At 51.7% G+C, this 17,581-nt stretch overlaps 1 protein-coding gene across 1 annotated transcript in view; it reads left to right on the forward strand.

The window, feature by feature from the left end:
* The window catches only part of MAP4 (microtubule associated protein 4), a 107,873-nt gene that overhangs the window by 20,460 nt on the left and 69,832 nt on the right, over positions 1–17,581 (forward strand). The gene's annotated exons all lie outside the window — the stretch shown is intronic.

Genomic DNA, 17,581 nt, shown 5'->3' on the forward strand with positions numbered 1-17,581 from the left:
ACAGACATGTGCAGAAATGCCTAGTCGGCCTGTGTAGTGCAGCTCTGAAGAACTCTTTAAGACCATAGAGGAGTCAAAATGCAGCTCAATTACCACTAAACATTAACAGCAGTCTACTATGACCTGTTAAAACTGTCTTGAAGTGACAGCAGCCTTTCTTATCTTCTGAGATTTTGCTGTGTGCATGGAGCAAAATAGTTCCTGGAATACCTTTCTTTTTTATTTTCCTCTGTAACTGATAGGCAGAGAGGTGTCAAGTCCCATCTCTCTGGTCAGGTTCTTGTGTACCCATTCATGAGATGACTGAAACCAGGCTCGGCAGCAGCACCAGTTGTTTGTGCCATGTATGGTGGCTGCCTGCCAGACTGTCTGAAGTCATTCCCTAAAAGCTGTTTGAAAAAAAGCCAAAGGAGCTGGCTTATCTCGCTCTGGGTGGGATGGAGGGGGTGGGAGGGAGGTGCCCAGGTGCTGTGCGTGCTTTTCCTTATGGCCTCAATAGAGCTGAGGAGGTCATGGGAGGTGGAGTGTCACCTTCTCCCACAGGGAGTTAGTGTGCTAAGAGCTGAACCCAGCTGACTGCAGAGTGGGAGAGCACTGAGCTGTCCTCCCTTCATGCTCCTTTCCTGCACTTCTCCTTTCCGCTTCACTTCGCTTTGGTTGCTGTGGTTTTACACCTGCCAGGCTCCTTAGAATCCTAGGATCACCAAGGTTGGAAAAGACCTCCAAGATCATCCAGTCCAACTGTCCACCTATCACCAGTAGTCCCCTCTAAACCATGTTCCTCAGCCCAGTGTCCAAACGTTCCTTGAACAGCTCCAGGGTCACTGACTCCACCACCTCCCTGTGCAGCCCATGGCGCCCATCCGCAGATGTCTTAGCTTGAACTCAGACTTCAGTTTACTCAGTTGTGTTAACCTCCAGGTTGCTTCAGGCAGTGAGGTTGCTTTCCTTTTCCTCCTTTCTTTTTCAGTTACACAAAAACAGCAGTCACAATATGAGTTGGCTCCCAGAGTCCCAGGAATGCTTGTGGTTGTACCGTGCAACCTGTGCTGTTCTGTGGATTCAGGACAAGGAAACTGAGCAGCTGTTTCCCACAGACTGTTTTCAGCAGCTAAAAATGCTTCCTGAAGTGACTTATCTGGGAACACCTTGTCCATTCTTGCTGACTGCCTGCATGAATCAATGCAGCTTCCTCCCCAGCATCCTCTCCAAGAGTGGAGGGCAGGCAGGAAGCAGGAGGTGCTGGGGCAGGTCAGCTCTTGGCTGCCCAGAGCCACATCCAGCCTTGCCTTGAGCCCCTCCAGGGATGGGGCATCCACAGCCCCTCTGGGCAACCTGTCCCAGTGCATCAGCATGCTCAGAGTGAAAAAAATTCCTCCTCGTATCCAACCTCAATCTCCCCTGTCTTAGTTTTAAACCATTCCCCCTCATCTTGTCACTATCAACCTGTGTCAACAGCTCTTTCTCCTCCTGTTTATACGCTTCCTTCAGGTCCTGGAAGGCCACAGTGAGGTCTCCCCAGAGCCTTCTCTTCTCCCAAGCTCAACAAGCCCTGTTCCCTCAACCTTTCCTCACAGGAGAGGTGCTCCAGCCCTCTCATCATTTTAGTGGCCCTCCTCTGGACCCATTCTGTGTGTCTTTGTGGTGCTGGGGGCCCCAGGCCTGGATGCAGTACTGCAGATGGGAGCTCCTTTACGTGGGAGCTGCATAGAGGGGAACAATCCCCTCCTCTGTGCTGGCCTCCCCTTCTTTAATGTAGCCCAGGATATAATGGGCCCATACACTGCTCACTCACGTGCAACTTCTTGTCTGCCAGGACACCCAGGTCCTTCTCTGCAGGGCTGTTCTTCAGTTCTTCTCCTAGTCTGTATAAATACCTGGGATTGCCCCTGCTCAAGTGCAGCACCTTGTACTTGGCCATGTTGAAGCCAGGCTTCTCTGCAAAACAAAGCTCACCTCAGAAATTGGTTCTTCCTTCTTATTTGAGCAACTGTTTTGACCAAGTATGGTTTCAACTTGGTCATCTTCCCCGCTCTCTTAAACCACAATCACTGACTAGAGCTCTTGTAGCACTCAGTTTCATTGGGTTATTGTGTTGTAGCATGTTTAGGTGGAGAAAGTACTTCTGAAAACATTTCCTGCTGGATTAAATTAACATTTTTTTGTGTAACTGCTCAAGCTGGAAGGAAGCAGGCACAAAACCACATCTTAAGGATCAGTTTCATTGCTGGAGAGTGAGCTAGGTGTGGGCTGCTGCTGACCTAAGTGCAGTAGGAATGGGTAGCTGCTGCTTGCTGTTTGACTCCCTGCTCCCGTCCTGCACAGAGCTCTGCTTACAGAAGAGTCAGCCCGGGTAAGAATGTCCTCTGCCCTTATGAAATCAGATGGGACTGCTCATCCTGCTGGGGTTTGTCAGGTTGCTGCTGGAGGGGCTGCAGCCTTGTCTGTCCCATTTCCCGAAAGGACTGGGGAGCTGTGTGCTCTCTTTCTAGTTGGAGAGTACTGGGAGCAGATATGAGACTGAGGCATAGCCCTGGAAGTAGGAGGGAAGCCCTGGGGTGGAGGGCAGTGGTGTGACATCACCTGCAGCGTATGGTTTCACTTCTGAGAAGAGATGTGGGCAGAACCCTGTATTTTAATCTATTAAGAAACAAAAGAATAATGCAGGGGGAAGGGGTTGTACTGAGCAATTATCTGTTTGCTCCTTTGTTTTCGGATGGGAGCTGCCCATGGCAGTGCAGTGCTGTGGGCATTGGCTGAACCTGCCCTGTGGAAGCGAATCGTTCTGAGGCAGCCAATAGTCCATACCCCCAAACACTGCAGGGAGACCTGAAGGTTTTTCTTGATCTCTTTCATGAGAGCTCTGCTTTTGTTCCCTACCCAGTGCACTGATTTTTGGCCATAGCTGGATGTCTTTGCTATCAAGAGCGTGGAAGTGTAAACACAGTAATAGTCAGACTGCAGCAGCTACTCCCTTCCTTCTTGAGTGACTTCCTGCATGTGCTCTGGGAGGTGGAAGCTGGTCTTCTGCATTCATGAGTTTCAGAAATGGGTGGTGTTCTCCTGCTACTCCATTGGGCTTCAGAAACCAGAGATACGAGGAAAAAGAAATTCATGAGAGTAAGTGCCTTAAGCAGCAAGTTAAGGCCTTGTGCTGGAGCTCCTGCTGGTGCTTTCCTGTGCCTGAGGTCGGTGCAAGCACTGCTAACAGACCATCTTCATACATACAGTCATTAAGGCTGGAAGAGGATCATCTAGCCCACCCATGAACCCACTGGCTTTCTCCACGGTGCTTGAGCCTTGAACCAGTTAACCACAGGTACCATTAGGGCTGAACCAGGTCTGCATTCATCTGCCTGTGACTCTTGTGTGAGTTTTATCCAGGAGTAACCAACACATTGGAGCAATGAGTGTATTCCTTGCACACTTAAGCTTGCACATATTCTGTATTTCAGGGAGCTGTTTCATAAATGCAGATCTATCTGTTCTAGTAACTTAGATCCCCAGTACCTAATGCTGCTCACTTATCATGGCAGGAATTTTGTTATTACAACAACGCCAAGATAAAGCAAAGACTCAAGGAGTGAAATCTGTGCTGGGCCTGGCTTGGGGGGTTGGGCTGTCTGAAGAGCCCTAGGAGTTGGGTTGAACTGCCCTCAAGCTGTGAGCTGTCACGTGCTGCTTTTCTAACTGGAGTTTGAGCAGACCAACTTTCTGGAAGGAGTTGTTTACCTGCAGTTCTTCCTTGCATAAGCTGCCATTTCCAGTGCTGTTAATGCCTGCCATGCTAGTGCCGCTGCCGTCGCAGAGCTCTTCTGTGATGCTCCTATGGCACGTGGCTGAACTCAGCTCAGTAAAAATCCCTGGGATCTGCTCTAAGAATAATCATCACGTGAGAGGAGTGGTGCTCTGCTCTGAGGGAACTGAAGCGGCAGCGGGGCCTGGTTTGTAAGCTTCTGCTTTCCTCCCTGCTCAGTCCGTCAGGCCACGGTGGCACAGTGCTTTCAGAATGTTTCGTTTTATAATTCAACAGCCTGTGCACTGTGCTGATGAGAGGAGATGGGAACATGCTTGCTTAGATTTGAGTCTGGCAGTGTTTGATGCTGAGCCTTGGCTTACGTCTTGCAGAGCTAATAGCAAGGGTAGTGGAGCGGTGGCATGTGTTGCCTGAGGAGATGGTGGGCACGGTGGGGTGGGGTGGGGGTCTCAGATGCCCTGAGAATGGCCTGGGTTGAAGCGGATCTCGAAGATCATCTCATTTCAGCCCCCCTGCCCTGGGCAGGGTCACCAACCTCTAGAGCTGGCTGCCCAGAGCCACATCCAGCCTTGCCTTGAGTGCCTCCAGGGATGGGGCATCCACAGTGACCCCATAGTGTCACAGAATCCTTAAAGCCACATCCAGCCTTGCCTTGAGTGCCTGCAGGGATGGGCATCCACAGCCTCTCTGGGTGATCTGTTCCAGTGCATCACTGCTCTCTGAGTAACACATCACCTCAGTCTCCCCTGTCTCAGTTTAAAACCATTCCTCCTTGTCCTGTCGCTGTCAACCCGTGTCAACGGTTGTTGAAGTCATTTCCCCCAAGAAGCATCGATAGGTTGATTTGATGGTGAGTTGTCATTGATGAAAGTTTGGCAGTCAGCTCTTCGTTCTGAAGCTGCTCGCTCTATGTCTTGATCTACAGGTTCTTATACCATATAATTACATTGCCAGGAGAGATGCTTATTTAATTAAAAGTGAAGTAACTGCTCTAATGTAGTCACTAACGTAACTGGAATTGCTCTGTGGAGGTAGAGGAGCAAAGCTTGTATGTTTAGTGGGTTCCTGGGAGCAGCCGGTTGTGACTTGGTGTGGATGGAGGCCTGGATGGCAGCACTGCAGCCACGGCCAACCTGGAGAGGGTCTGTGAAAGGCCACTGCTGACCCTGCGAGGAGCAGACGTGGGGACCGAGTGATGGGGATGAGCTTTGCCGTGCCACTTCGCGTGGTGCTGGGGGAGGAGGCTGCGGGCACCGAGCTAAAGCAGGACTTGCTGATCTAAGGGATGAGCAACGAGCCTGCCTCCTCCTGCTCCTGGCAGAAAGGGCTGCAGGAGAAGTCCGAAAGCCATTATTTTCTGCTGCTTGCTTTGAGCGAGATGGAAGCTGCTTTCCTTTCTGATGCGTGTGCTATTAAAGGAAAGCAGCTGACGGCAACAGCTGCTTGCCTCGCCTGTTGGGTTTGTGGCTTAGCAGGCAGTATGCAAGGCAGAACGAAAGCGCTTTCCTCCCCCACCTCTGTCTCCTTGCCCTCTCCCTGCCAAGTCGAGGCAGGATGGTTCCTGCCCTGATTAATGGGGCTCTCCTTGTTTGGTGTGGCTGCGAGGATCCCGTCCTCTGGGGGATTCTTTCTTAAAAGAGTTAAGGGATGGGTCACCCAGAGCTGAAGCTCTGTCTGTGAGAGGTGGGCAGACGTCTTTGTTTTCCTCAGCTCAGTATTTATGGCCTTGCAGATAACATACCAGCCTTTTTTGGTCTCTTCTTTCAGTGCTCCTAGGTCGCTGCTCAGCGAGACGCTTCGAAGTCCCTCGCAGTTATTATCTATGAACTCATCTTCCATGTGGCTTTTTTGAAGGCCAGCCAAGGCCATTAATCCCCACCTTTTAGAGTCCGTAATCCCTGCCAGGGCTTAGAGGAAAGTTATTCTTGTACTGCCAGCGACGCTGCTCTGGGAGAGCGTGTATCCTGCTGTAACTTAAGGCAAGTTTATTAATGGGACTTTTTATCAGCTTGGAAACCGTACAACTCACAGTGTAGCAGTCTGACTTGGACAGCCTTACCCCATCTTGCTGAGTGGTTAATAGGGAAATTGCCCTAAGGAAGGAAATCAGGAGGCTGGTATCCTCTTATCGTGGCCTGATGAAGTGTAATTACCAACAGCAAAACACTCTTTGAAGGCACAACTCCGTGCCATGTACTTCTGAGGAATGGGTGCAGGTGAAGCCGGGGTCTGTGGAGGTGGTCGTGGTGGTGATGTATCACTCTTCCTCTTCTTGGCCTGGTGCTGACAGCCTCCTGGCTCTGCTTTCTACCTGGTTGCATCCAGCTGGATGCAGTCATCCTCGCACGCGTGCTGCCCTTCCTGCTGTCCTTGTTCAGACTCCCCTTGGCTCCAGCAGGCTTCTCCAACCCTCAGGATGAGTGTGGCCAGAGCTCCTTCGATCCGGTGGCTTTCCAGGGGTCACCTGTGACCTGGGCAGGAGGCAAATGTGAGCCATCTGGCCTTGCCCTGTGGGTCAGCCCAGGGACGGCGCTGCCCTTCTGCTCGTACATATCATGGGGAGATTCCAGATTCCCTTCAGAATTTGAGACAAACTGAGAGCAACTTAAGCCTAACTCCCAGGGATGTGGTAATCTCCTAAGTGCCCAGAATTTTCTTTCTTCCTGAGTTCTCTGAGCACAATTGCGATTTTCAAAGCCAGATAGCAAAAGCTGGTGTCTTAGCTCTGCTCAGCTGCTTGTTGTCTGATGGAGAGCATTGTGGGCTTCGTGCTGGTGGTTCCCAAGCATCTTTCTGGGCACACTGCATATGGTTGCTTCCTTGCACAGAGGAGAAGTTCTGAAAGAAGTACCTCTTTGCCCTGAGCAGAGAGAACATGAACGAAGCCCCAGGGGGGTGTGACAGATGGAGGACTGAACTGGGAGTCAGACTGTGCCATGGTCCGTGCCCGGCGGGCATCCTGCTGGGTCTGTGGAAGAAGCAGGGGCTGATCTGGGCTGTGTAAGCGGTGTGTTCAGAGAAGTTCTGCTTCTGAAAATGATTGCCCTCGAGTCCCAGGATGTTATCTGAAGAGAGCAGGAGCAGCAAACAGGTAAGTCCTGCCTCTGCGGGTTCATCAGCTGCTCTGGGTGCTTTCAGAGCAATAACTGGGCCTGTTCCATGACCTCTCCTGCTTTCCCTAAAGCAGTACTTCGGAAGCAAGTTCTCAAAAGGAAGTACATGAATGTAGAGATACAACCTGATGCAGTCCTCATCAGCTTTCATAAATCCACATAGCAAGTTGGGGTAGGCACTAGTTTGCTACAGAAGGACCCTCTTTATCTTGAAGAAATCCATACCAGAGCTGGATAACAGATTGAGAAGTTGTGTTTACCCAAAGTGCTCTGAGAATTGTGAGTCAGTGTGCACGGGGCAGCTGATGTGCTGCCTGCATCTGCTGCAGTGCAGTGTCCTTGCCATGCGTGGGCCATAAGTGAGCTGCACCCAGCTGAAGGAGAGGCACTGTGCATTTCCCTTCATCCTGCAGTGCTTTTACTGGGTAAAAATTGCTTTCATCTTTAAGCTGCAGGTTTGTGTATCTTCCTGTGCTGGAAGAAGGTGAGCAGTGAGAAGCCAGCATCCATCCTAGTGTGTGTGTACGTATATGGAGCTGACCCTCCAGAATACTACTGACTGTCCTGCTTTTGCAAGTCAAGTTTTTCCTGTTGTAGCATCCTGTGGCCTTGCACTGCGGACAAACTGAAGCTGTTGGGGACAGGTAATAACTTGTGAGTCTTTTGAAGCAGCAGGGGAAAGGCTGCTGTGTATTAGGAGCAGGAATGCTGGCTGCCTTTCTGTTGCAGTTCCAGTTGGGACTCCAAGGGCTAGCTTCCCAGCACCCAAAGTAGTTTGAGGTCTTTATTTAAGAGCGAGGTGCTTACCTGAAAGCTTAAGTGAAGGAGTAGGCTGGCATGGAGTTCTGGGGATGGTGTGTCCCCACTGCCTGGAGTGAGTCCTGCTGGGCTCTGTGCACCCCTGTACCATGGGGTGGGTACGTTGGTGCCTGCCTGCTCTCTGCCTGTTCTCCCAGAACCCCAGGGTCAGGGGCAGGCAGGAGCTCCCTGATGGGCAGGTGCCCCTCAGGCTGCTGTCATCTGGGATGTTAATCAAGTCAGGCACGCTGAGGATTGAGGATGCTTCCTCAGCCTCTCTTCTGTTGCTGCAGCATTGCCTATACAAGCACCATGCCCGTGTGTGTGCACTTAACATGTGCAAGTGTGAGTATTTACTGCTGCTCTTTCATTTAAGTATTCCTTCCATGATTGTTTTTGATGGAGATCAAGCTCCAGCTAATTATTCTTACTTTGCATAAGTGCTGAATTTAGAGTTTATTTTTAAAATTGTTTTACTCAACTGAGAAAGAAACAAAGGAGGAGGGGGGCATAGGATGTGGACATCAGCTGCCAGCGAGCACAGCAATCCCTCGGTGTCTTGAAGAGCTGCTGTTGTCTCTGTGTTGCTAGCAGGTCTGGCTGCAGTTGTCATTGTATAGGCCTTCCTTAACTCAGAGATGTGCGGTGTTGCTCAGGTAGAACTGCCCTTGCCCTTGCCCTCACCTCTCCCCAGCAGGTAACCACAGGGGATGTGCAGGGGAGCTCCTGCCATGCTGGTTCCTGCCCATGACTTTGTCAGAGCCCACAGGACACTCACTGGATCACCAGAGACCGGCTGCTGTGCAGAAATCTTATGGCAAGATCAATTCCCAAATCACTGCTGAGGCAAAGGTCAGAGCGATCCAACTTTCTCATGAACTTAAATCACTATAAAAGTGTGTTCCTATGGCTGCTGCAAAGCCTGTGTTTAAAAGGAGCAGTGCAGAGCACTAAATTCCCTTGGAAGAGTCTCTCGTAGACACAAGTGCAGGGATAAAAGGTTGAGTGATGCCGTGGGCTGTCCTTGCTGATACAAGGTTTGCATTTCTTGAACGAGATCATCCTATTTCACAAGGCTTTTGCCCTGGAGAGGCTGGAGCAACCTTGTCATCTCACTGCTGTTTGGTTTGGCTTGGTTTTTACAGCCATTAATCTACATAGGCATTAATTTACACAGACCTTTCCCGAGGTCTTTCAGCACTCAGTAGCTGTTACAGCAGTCTTCAGCACGGCTGAGCCACGCTGTGTGCTGGGGTTGAGATGGTCCTCAGGGGCCCTTGCCTCCCCTTGGTGTGTGACTCTCCCACACTGCCCTTCCCAAAGTGGTATGAAACTCATCAGTCTCTCTTGCAGGCTTCATTAGGGCTCTGTGTTGGCAGTGGGGAGGAGGTGTACACTGACCCCTCCCCACCTTGAGCCGTCCTGGAGCTGGCCCATGCTGCTGCCCAGCTTGCTCTGTGCAGGCTCTTCGTGCTGCCGATGTCTGCAGAGCAAGAAGGATGCAGAATTTGTCTCAGATCTCCTCAGCTGGTGCAGATACCAGGAGCTGGATGTCTTACTTTAATTAGTAAACTAATTTACGTGCGATCTGAATAATTGCGTATGGCAAAAGCGTGCATCGTTAGTTTTATGAATGCTTTCCCTGAAGGAAGTGGAGCTGATGGAGAAGTTTTGAGCTTATGGAGCAGAAATGGATCTTACGGGCTCACCTGCAGCCTGGTGGCAGAAGTGGGGCAGGTTTGCCCTGTGAGCAGCAGAAGTAATGCCATTCTTGGAAGTGGAGAAATGGCTCCTGAGCAGCGGAGCTCTGCAGCTGAGCGGGTGCTCCTGGAGCTGTGGGATACAAACAGCGATGTAGGCTGTTACACAAAGGTGTGATGAAATGGAAACAGCTGTGCTTCAAGCCATCAGCTTTTAGAAGTTTGGAAGCTGCAGCTGTTGGAAGTTGAAGGTAGGACACGGAGCGCTGACGTCGGGTGGGAAGGCGTGGTCAGGCTTCTGCTCCGTCTTCATGCAGCTCATGTAGTTTTTCCTCTTTTGCCTTCTGCTTTCTTGGGCTCACTTCCTTTTTTCGTTTTTTTGATGGTTTTATTTTCCTTATCCAAAGTACACTTTGACACGTTCCACCCATGGCTTTACTCCATACTCACATGGCCTCAGCTGTCCCAGGTGGACCAGCAGTGCTTGGAGCACCTGCAGCTCGCCTCCTTGCCTGCTCGGCTCCATGCTAGCTCCTTGCTCGTGCAGTGTGTGAGTGCATTATCTGTGGCTGAGTGGGCTCAGGAATGTCAGGAATAGCTTCAGGATGTGTGCTGTCATCCAGAGCTGCTCAGTCTGCTGTGCTGTGCGGGCCCTTGGCTGCAGGAGTGTAGAGTAAATAACTCCTAATGACGATACTCCACCAGGGAATAGTATAGAAGATGGTATATTTCAAGTAGTTCTATACAAACAGTTATACAGGTAATACAAAAGAGAAGATGGCTCACCTTTAAGATGACAAGGCTCGCAGAGGACTCCACATGGGAGGGATCTCCAAGAAGAGATCCTTCCCTGGTGGTGGTCAGCCCTTAAATGGGGTTTGAGAGAGGAGGAACTAGGCTCCACCCCTTCCACCCACACAGGTATATCACCTTCACCTGTGCCCCCATGGCTGACTTGGTGCTCACCTCAGGTGACCAATCAGTGGTTCAGGCCGTGATTCAGCAGTTCCCATACACTCCACCCCTTCACGACATGAACCACTGATCAAGTAACCATAAGGTGAGTTCCCCTTGATACAGAGACCCAATACATCGCGACGCTTACATAATTGCCCGTCGCAACGCATGCTGATGTAATCTGATATGAGTGATGATCGGCGCATCCGTCGAACTCTTCTTTGGGCCAGTGCTCGGTGGTATCTACTGGAAGCATGTAATCATACAGTGCAGGTCCATCTTACGTGTCATCAGTCCCGGTTAGACCATCACCAGATGCTTCACATGGTCTTATAACAACTCTGGAACACTGCAGTATTGTTTTGATTCCTTCTGGTGATTCATAGACTTATGGGGAGTAATACAAGTGTTTTAGAGGTACCAAGAGGGGAAGATCCGCTTTCCAGGGCAAGATACAGGCCGTATTCCTGTCTTGGGTTAACACTTCAGCTTGTACAGGGGCACGCCCTGGTCGCCTGTACCAGACCCTTTGACCCGATGTCTGTGGCTGTACGACTATATCAGGCACCAAAGGGGGTGTCCTGATCTGCCACAGAGACATGATAGGGGTCCCCTTAGCAATGAAGACTGGAGTGTTAACCATTATTTCAATAGGCCATGTACCTATAACCGGAGGAGCTACCGAACCCCCCACCTCCAATAATCTCCCCCAAGGTGCAAGTAGGCCGCACCATCGTGGTCCTACCTGCACCTTCCAGGGCCATTTTATTCTATTGGTACCTGGTTCTAGGTCCTCAGGGGCAGGGAGCAGAAGGTTGTTCTCATTGCCAATCTGAGGTTTCACTTCATTATCGGTGCCCGTAATTTGGATCCTAAGTGGGGAGGCCCATATTGTTTGTAACATTTTCAAGGCACTGGGTCTGCCATCTCTAGGTCTTTCATTCAGGTCCCGCAGGGTCTCATGGAGTCTCTTTGTCCACCCCTGCAGGGACTGAGAGTCTGTCTTCAGGGCAGCCTTGAGAATACCATTGTAACGTTCGATAAGGCCTGCCCCCGTTGGATTATATGGCAGGTGGAATCGCCACTCAATATTATTTTCTTCTGCCCAGCGTTGTATCACTGCACCCGTGAAATGACTTCCTTGGTCACTCTCGATGACTTGCGGTGTCCCGTAGGCAGCCATCAACCTTGTGAGTGCCTTTATAGTGTATGCCTGGTTGGCTTTTGGTACTGGATAGGCCTGCATTAGCCCACTCGCGGTGTCGACACAGGTTAGGGCATATCTCGCCCCCTCAGACCGAGGGAGAGGCCCAATATAATCAACCTGCCACCTCTGTAGAGGATTGTGTCCTCTAGCAAGATGGGCTGTAGTTTCAGGCAACGACCTCGGTCTTATCTTAGAGCAGGCGTCACAGTCTCGGCATGCTTGAGCGATGTCCGATAGTTGTACGGGCAGTCCCCACGCTTTAGCGGCTGCCCACATGGTCTTCTGCCCAGCATGCCGCAGCTTTTGATGTAGCCAGTAAGCGATATTCTCAGATGGAGAGTTCTCAACCCATCTAACTCGGGCCAGTGTGTCGGCTTCATCATTTCCTGGTGACTGTAGGGGTTGATGACCAGAAACATGGTAGACACACACAGTTCTGTGTTTGACTGTATTCCATATGTCTAACCACATATCTTTGCCCCAGATCGGTCGGGAGTGGATAGTCCAATCCTGGGTGGCCCACTGTGCGATCCAAAGAGTGAGCCCCCGATACACAGCCCAACTATCTGTGCAAATATTCAGGATACCATCACCAGGTTCTTTGGTTATAACCATCCACACCGCCCGCAGCTCTGCCCACTGGCTGCTTTGACCATCCCCCTCTTCGAACCAGATTGTGTCTGTGGCAGGATGGTACGCTACTGCTCTCCACTTACTTGGGTTGCCCTTGCTGGACCCATCCGTGTACCAGGCATCTTCAGGAATAGGATATTTTCCTTCCTGGACGGGACTCTTCTGTGGTGGAGCAACCGAAGTTTGTTTTGGTGCATCACTATGATACGTTACTGGGCCAAGAATCTTCTGAAGCTCTTCTTTCAACGGTGAGGAAGATAGACTACTCCTCTGACTGAGATAGGCAACCCATCGTGCCACCGTCTGCGCCTGGGCCACCCCCGTCTTAGGAAGGTGGGTCAGATCTCTTACCCACCCCTGGATTGGCAATGTAGTCTTGACTATAACTTCGGCCGTTTGGGTTATTGGCTCTACCGCTTGTAATGCAGAATAGGCAGCCAATAACTGTTTTTCAATCATACTATATCTTTCCTCTGCTCCATGCCACACCTGAGACCAAAATCCAATGGGGGTCCGAACAGAACTCTGACGTTGCCACAGGCCCCAGCCAAAGCCATCTTGAGTTACGTGAACATCTAGCTCAGCTGGAAGGGTAGGATCAAATATACCCAGTGCCTGGGCTTGTTTAACTGCCTGTTTCGCCTGTTGAAAAGCATCCTGTTCTGTTCTCCCCCAGTCCCATTTAAATATACTCCAAATAAACGACATTATGGATTTAGTTAGAGCTGCCTGGCTCGCCAAATGTAGAGTAAATAACTCCTAATGACGATACTCCACCAGGGAATAGTATAGAAGATGGTATATTTCAAGTAGTTCTATACAAACAGTTATACAGGTAATACAAAAGAGAAGATGGCTCACCTTTAAGATGACAAGGCTCGCAGAGGACTCCACATGGGAGGGATCTCCAAGAAGAGATCCTTCCCTGGTGGTGGTCAGCCCTTAAATGGGGTTTGAGAGAGGAGGAACTAGGCTCCACCCCTTCCACCCACACAGGTATATCACCTTCACCTGTGCCCCCATGGCTGACTTGGTGCTCACCTCAGGTGACCAATCAGTGGTTCAGGCCGTGATTCAGCAGTTCCCATACAAGGAGGAGCTCAGCCTGAGCTGGGGGGTGGGGGAGGTGGAAGGGGGGAGGTAGCAGGTGTATGGAGAGCAGATGGAGTTGAGCTGCAGCGTGAGCAAGCAGTGGTGGCTGGAGCTCTGTGTCCTCTCTGAAATCCTGTTGACAAGCTGAATCACAGCTGCAAGCCTATCTGAAGTGAGAAGCTAAACCACTCCGTTTATCTTGCGTGGCCATAAGCTGACTGTGAAGGTTTGCATCAGCTCTCGTTGCTTTATGCTTACTGGTAAGTGATTCAGTTTTGAGCTCGTTGCAGCGTTCCCCTGTCATGAGCGGTGAGCACCTCCCTCCTGGTGGCCCTGCTAGGGGGGGGGACTGGAGGGGCCTCCAAGCTCAGCCATGTTGGGAGTATGTCACTAAAGGACCTGCATCTCACTCTCTGAGGAAGATCCCCCCCCCTCTGATGAACGAGGATAGAGGGGTGGCTCTGTCAGACATGGCAAAAGCTGCTCAATAGGTGCTTTGCCTTGGTCTTTGCTGGTGGCCAGGCTCCCTGTGTCCTGATCCTATAGGTGTGGGTGAGTGGTGTAACAGTGGAACAAGTCTGAGACCTCCTCATGAAACTCAGTGTATGTAAGTGCATGGGGCTGGATGATATGCATCCCAGGTTCTGAGGGTGATGGCTGATGTGGCTGCCAGGCTGCTCTCCATCGTATTTGAAAAATATGGCTGTTAGATGAAATCCCTGGTGACTGGAAATAGGGAGACATCACTCTCATTTTTAAGAAAGGGAGACAGGATGACCCGAGGAACTGCAGCCCGGTGAGCCTCACCTCTGTGCCTGGGAAGGTCGTGGAGCAGATCCTCCTGGTTATCATGTTAAGGCACGTATGACCAACCTGGCAGCCTTCTGTGATGGGGTGGGGGCATTGGTAGACAGGGGAGGGGCGACACATGTCGTCTACCTGGACTTCTGCAAGGCCTCTGACATGGTCCACATTGTTCTAAGTTGGAGAGGTGTGGATTTGAAGGATGGATTGTTGGGTGGATTAAGAACTGATTGCCTGGCTGTAGCCCAGGGGTTGTGATCGACGTTTCTATGTCTGGGTGGAGGCCACTGGTCACGAGTGGTGTCCCCCAAGGGTTGCTCTTGTGACCAGTGCTCTTCAGTATCTTTGTCAGTGACAGAGATGGTGGAACATCTCCTACGAGGAAAGGTTGAGGGAACGGGGCTTGTTGGGCTTGGAGAATGCTCTGGGGAGACCTCACTGTGGCCTTCCAGGACCTGAAGGGAGCGTATCAACAGGAGAGGGAACGGCTGTTGACATGGGTTGTTAGCGATAGGACGAGGGGGAATGGTTCCCAACTAAGATGGGAGAGATTGAGGTTACGTGTTACTCAGAGAGTGGTGACACAGTGGAACAGGTCACCCAGAGCAGTTGTGGGTGCCCCATCCCTGCAGGCACTCAAGGCAAGGCTGGATGTGGCTCTGTGGATTCTGTGACACTGTGGGGTCACTGTGGGGCTGTGGATGCCCCATCTTTGGAGGGAGGCGTTCAGGCCAAGGCTGGCTGTGGCTCTGGGCAGCCTGCTGTAGTGGTTGGTGACCCTGCCCAGGGCAGGGGGTTGGAACGAGATGGTCCTTGAGGTCCTTTACAACCCAGGCCATTCTATGATTCATACTGCAAAACAAATCCAATAAAAAGGGCCCCGGATCTGCTGTGGCCATCCGTGGAAGGTGAGATGGCAGCAGTGTGACCGCTGTCCTTGCTGGGAGCAGCCGTCCTTCCCGTGTGACCGCTGCAGCCGGGGATGACTTAGCATCTCTGCTCCTTCTTTCTCGGAGCCCCATGAAGCGTGGCACTAAGAAAAGCGCTGAGTGACAGCCACAGCCCGCCCCGCTCTGCAGCGAGGAGCTAATTTTAAAGGAGTGAGGGGATCTGCTGTAACGATATACCCCGTGCTGATAAACCAGTGCCTCCTTTCAGCAGTAGCAGGAGTGGGGTGGTGCTGCTTTGGTTCTTCTTCCTCGTAGCTGTACCGCCCTTGTGAGGCTGTAAGAGAGGATGCTGTGCACCCACCCCACGTAGAACCTGGGGTCGGTGGGGTGGGGTGTCAGAGGGGCACTCTGCCCACACCTGCCCAGCTTTCCCATGGCCGTCTCCGGGCACAGTGCACAGTTTCTGGGTCAGACCGCGTGCCCGCGGGGCCCTACGCTGCAGCGCGCTCGGAGGAGCTGCAAAATGGATGCAAAGCTCAGGAAGCAAATTCCACTCTTCCCTAGATGGGAAGGCAGAGGCAGCAGCATCTGTAAGTGAGCACTGTTGGTGCCACTGCTGCCCACAGAGGGCAGCTGGGGGGGTGGGGGTCTGCTGGGAAGGCTCCTGAGGTTGCTGGAAGGAAATGTTCAGTGTGCTGCAGCTGCTGGGGTTTGTTTCCAGGGCCTGTGGCTCTGGGCAGAGTGCTGATGTGGTCAGATGTTGAGTGAGCCGGGGGGCTGTGGGTGGGGGGAGCAGTGAGTGGGGACTGCAGACCCCACGGTTGGGCTGGGGGAGAGAGGAGCTGGTGGTTGCTGAGCATTTGGAGCTCCAGGGCAGCCTGTCTGTGATACTGGATGGAAATGGCTTCTCTTGCAGTTCAGCTTGCTGGAGGAAGGCTTTGATGCACGTAATTGAGGAGGTTAGTCCCTGGGTACGCACAGATTCTGGGCACAAAGCAGAACAGATGGGGCAGATCCTGGGTGCAAGCGACCAGCTGCTGCTGGAACACGAGGAGCTCCGAACAAATCATTTTGCCAAGGAAACTGGAGCAATTTGAAGACTTCCTGGAATGGGCTGAAGAATGTGTAGCTGCAGGAAAGCTCCCTTCCTCTCCTCCTGTGATCTCTGGGTGCCCTTTCCCTCTGCTGGTGCTTCCTGCAGCTGTGGCAGTTCTTGTGGGGGGGTGGGGGGTTGGCCAGCTGTGGGCCAGAAACCAAGCCTGTGTTTGCTACAGAAATGCAGAAGGGCTTTTATTAGTTGCCCTGTTATCCTTACGTCACTTCTGCATTCTTTATTAGGTTAAATATAGGCAAGGAAACGTCCTGCTGATAAGTCTGCATAACCTCATTATTATATTTTTCCCAGGAACTGGGTTGTTGTGGTGTCCCAGTTCCTACGCAGGCCTGAAGCGGAGATGCTGTCGGTGCTACTCTGTGATGAGAAGTGGTACTGCCGTGGTGGTTGGGAGTGGTGTGGATCAGTGGTGGGATATCCCTGGGCCAGGGGGTGCTCCAGGTGGGGTCAGCCTTGGTTTGGGTTTGAGAACTCCTGGTGGCCTCCCCAGCCACGTTCATGTGGCAGCTCCTGCCTTGCAGGTGCTCAGGAGGCATTTTCAAGGTTAACTGAGGGCAATTGTTTAGGCTTAAAGGAACAGTGATGGGATATCTCCATGGAGCAACAGCTGAATAATTTCCAAGCCATCGAAATACTGCTAATAAAGCTTCTCTGCCTGCAGTGTTTTGCCCTTCACGTCCTGGCACTGGCTGAGGACACCCACTTGGCACAGGTTGCCCTGGGAGGAGATGCTCAGAGCTGAAGGGCTTCTCTGTAGGGCAGTTGGGCAATGGATTCCAGTAGAGTGGGAGGATGGCGATGACTTGCTATTTGAACAGCCCCGTAAATTAAGTTGTCAAGAGGAAATGCTGCTAAAAGGCCCCTCCTGTGCTTGGAATTAAAATAGCAGGAATGTTTGTGAATGTGAACGTGTGAGCACTGTGAGCTGATGGTGCTTATGGCAGTGGGTGCAGGAATCCAGCACTGCCTGAGTGGACCCAGCCTATGTTCCTCCTGGTGAGAGCAGGAGCTGTGGTGCCCTCGGGGTCTGCTGGGATCACGCTGAGTCTCTGGGTGTCCTGTAGCTGTGTCCTGACCTCCTGATTCTTGCACGGTGAAACAGCTTGTCAAAAGGAAAGCCAATATTGAAAACTTGTGCTGAATGAACCTTCCAGAAGGAAAGGGTGAAGTGCTCCTAGTAGCAGTCTTCTCAAGAAGAAGTAGTGGGTGGTGTTCATTGAACCGTTCAGGTTGGAGAAGCCCTCTGAGACCCCCATGTCCATCCCAGCCACCCCCCATGCCTGCTGCCCACATCCCCCAGTGCCACATCCCCATGGCTCCGGACCATCCCAGGACAGTGACCCCCACCCTCGGGCAGCCAGCACCAACTGCTCTTTGGAGCAGGAATCATTCCTAACCTCCATCCATCCAATTACAGAAAGATAGGCAGCCCCTCACTGCCAGCACACAGGTGTCCTCTGTGCATACCCACATCTGTGCCTGCTCCTCCTTGCAAGAGCCCTTCTGTGTCTGCTTT

Source organism: Cyrtonyx montezumae, unplaced genomic scaffold (genome assembly GCF_038088225.1).
Source record: "Cyrtonyx montezumae isolate F1298 unplaced genomic scaffold, pur_monq_1.0 scaffold_32, whole genome shotgun sequence".
NCBI lineage: Eukaryota > Metazoa > Chordata > Aves > Galliformes > Odontophoridae > Cyrtonyx > Cyrtonyx montezumae.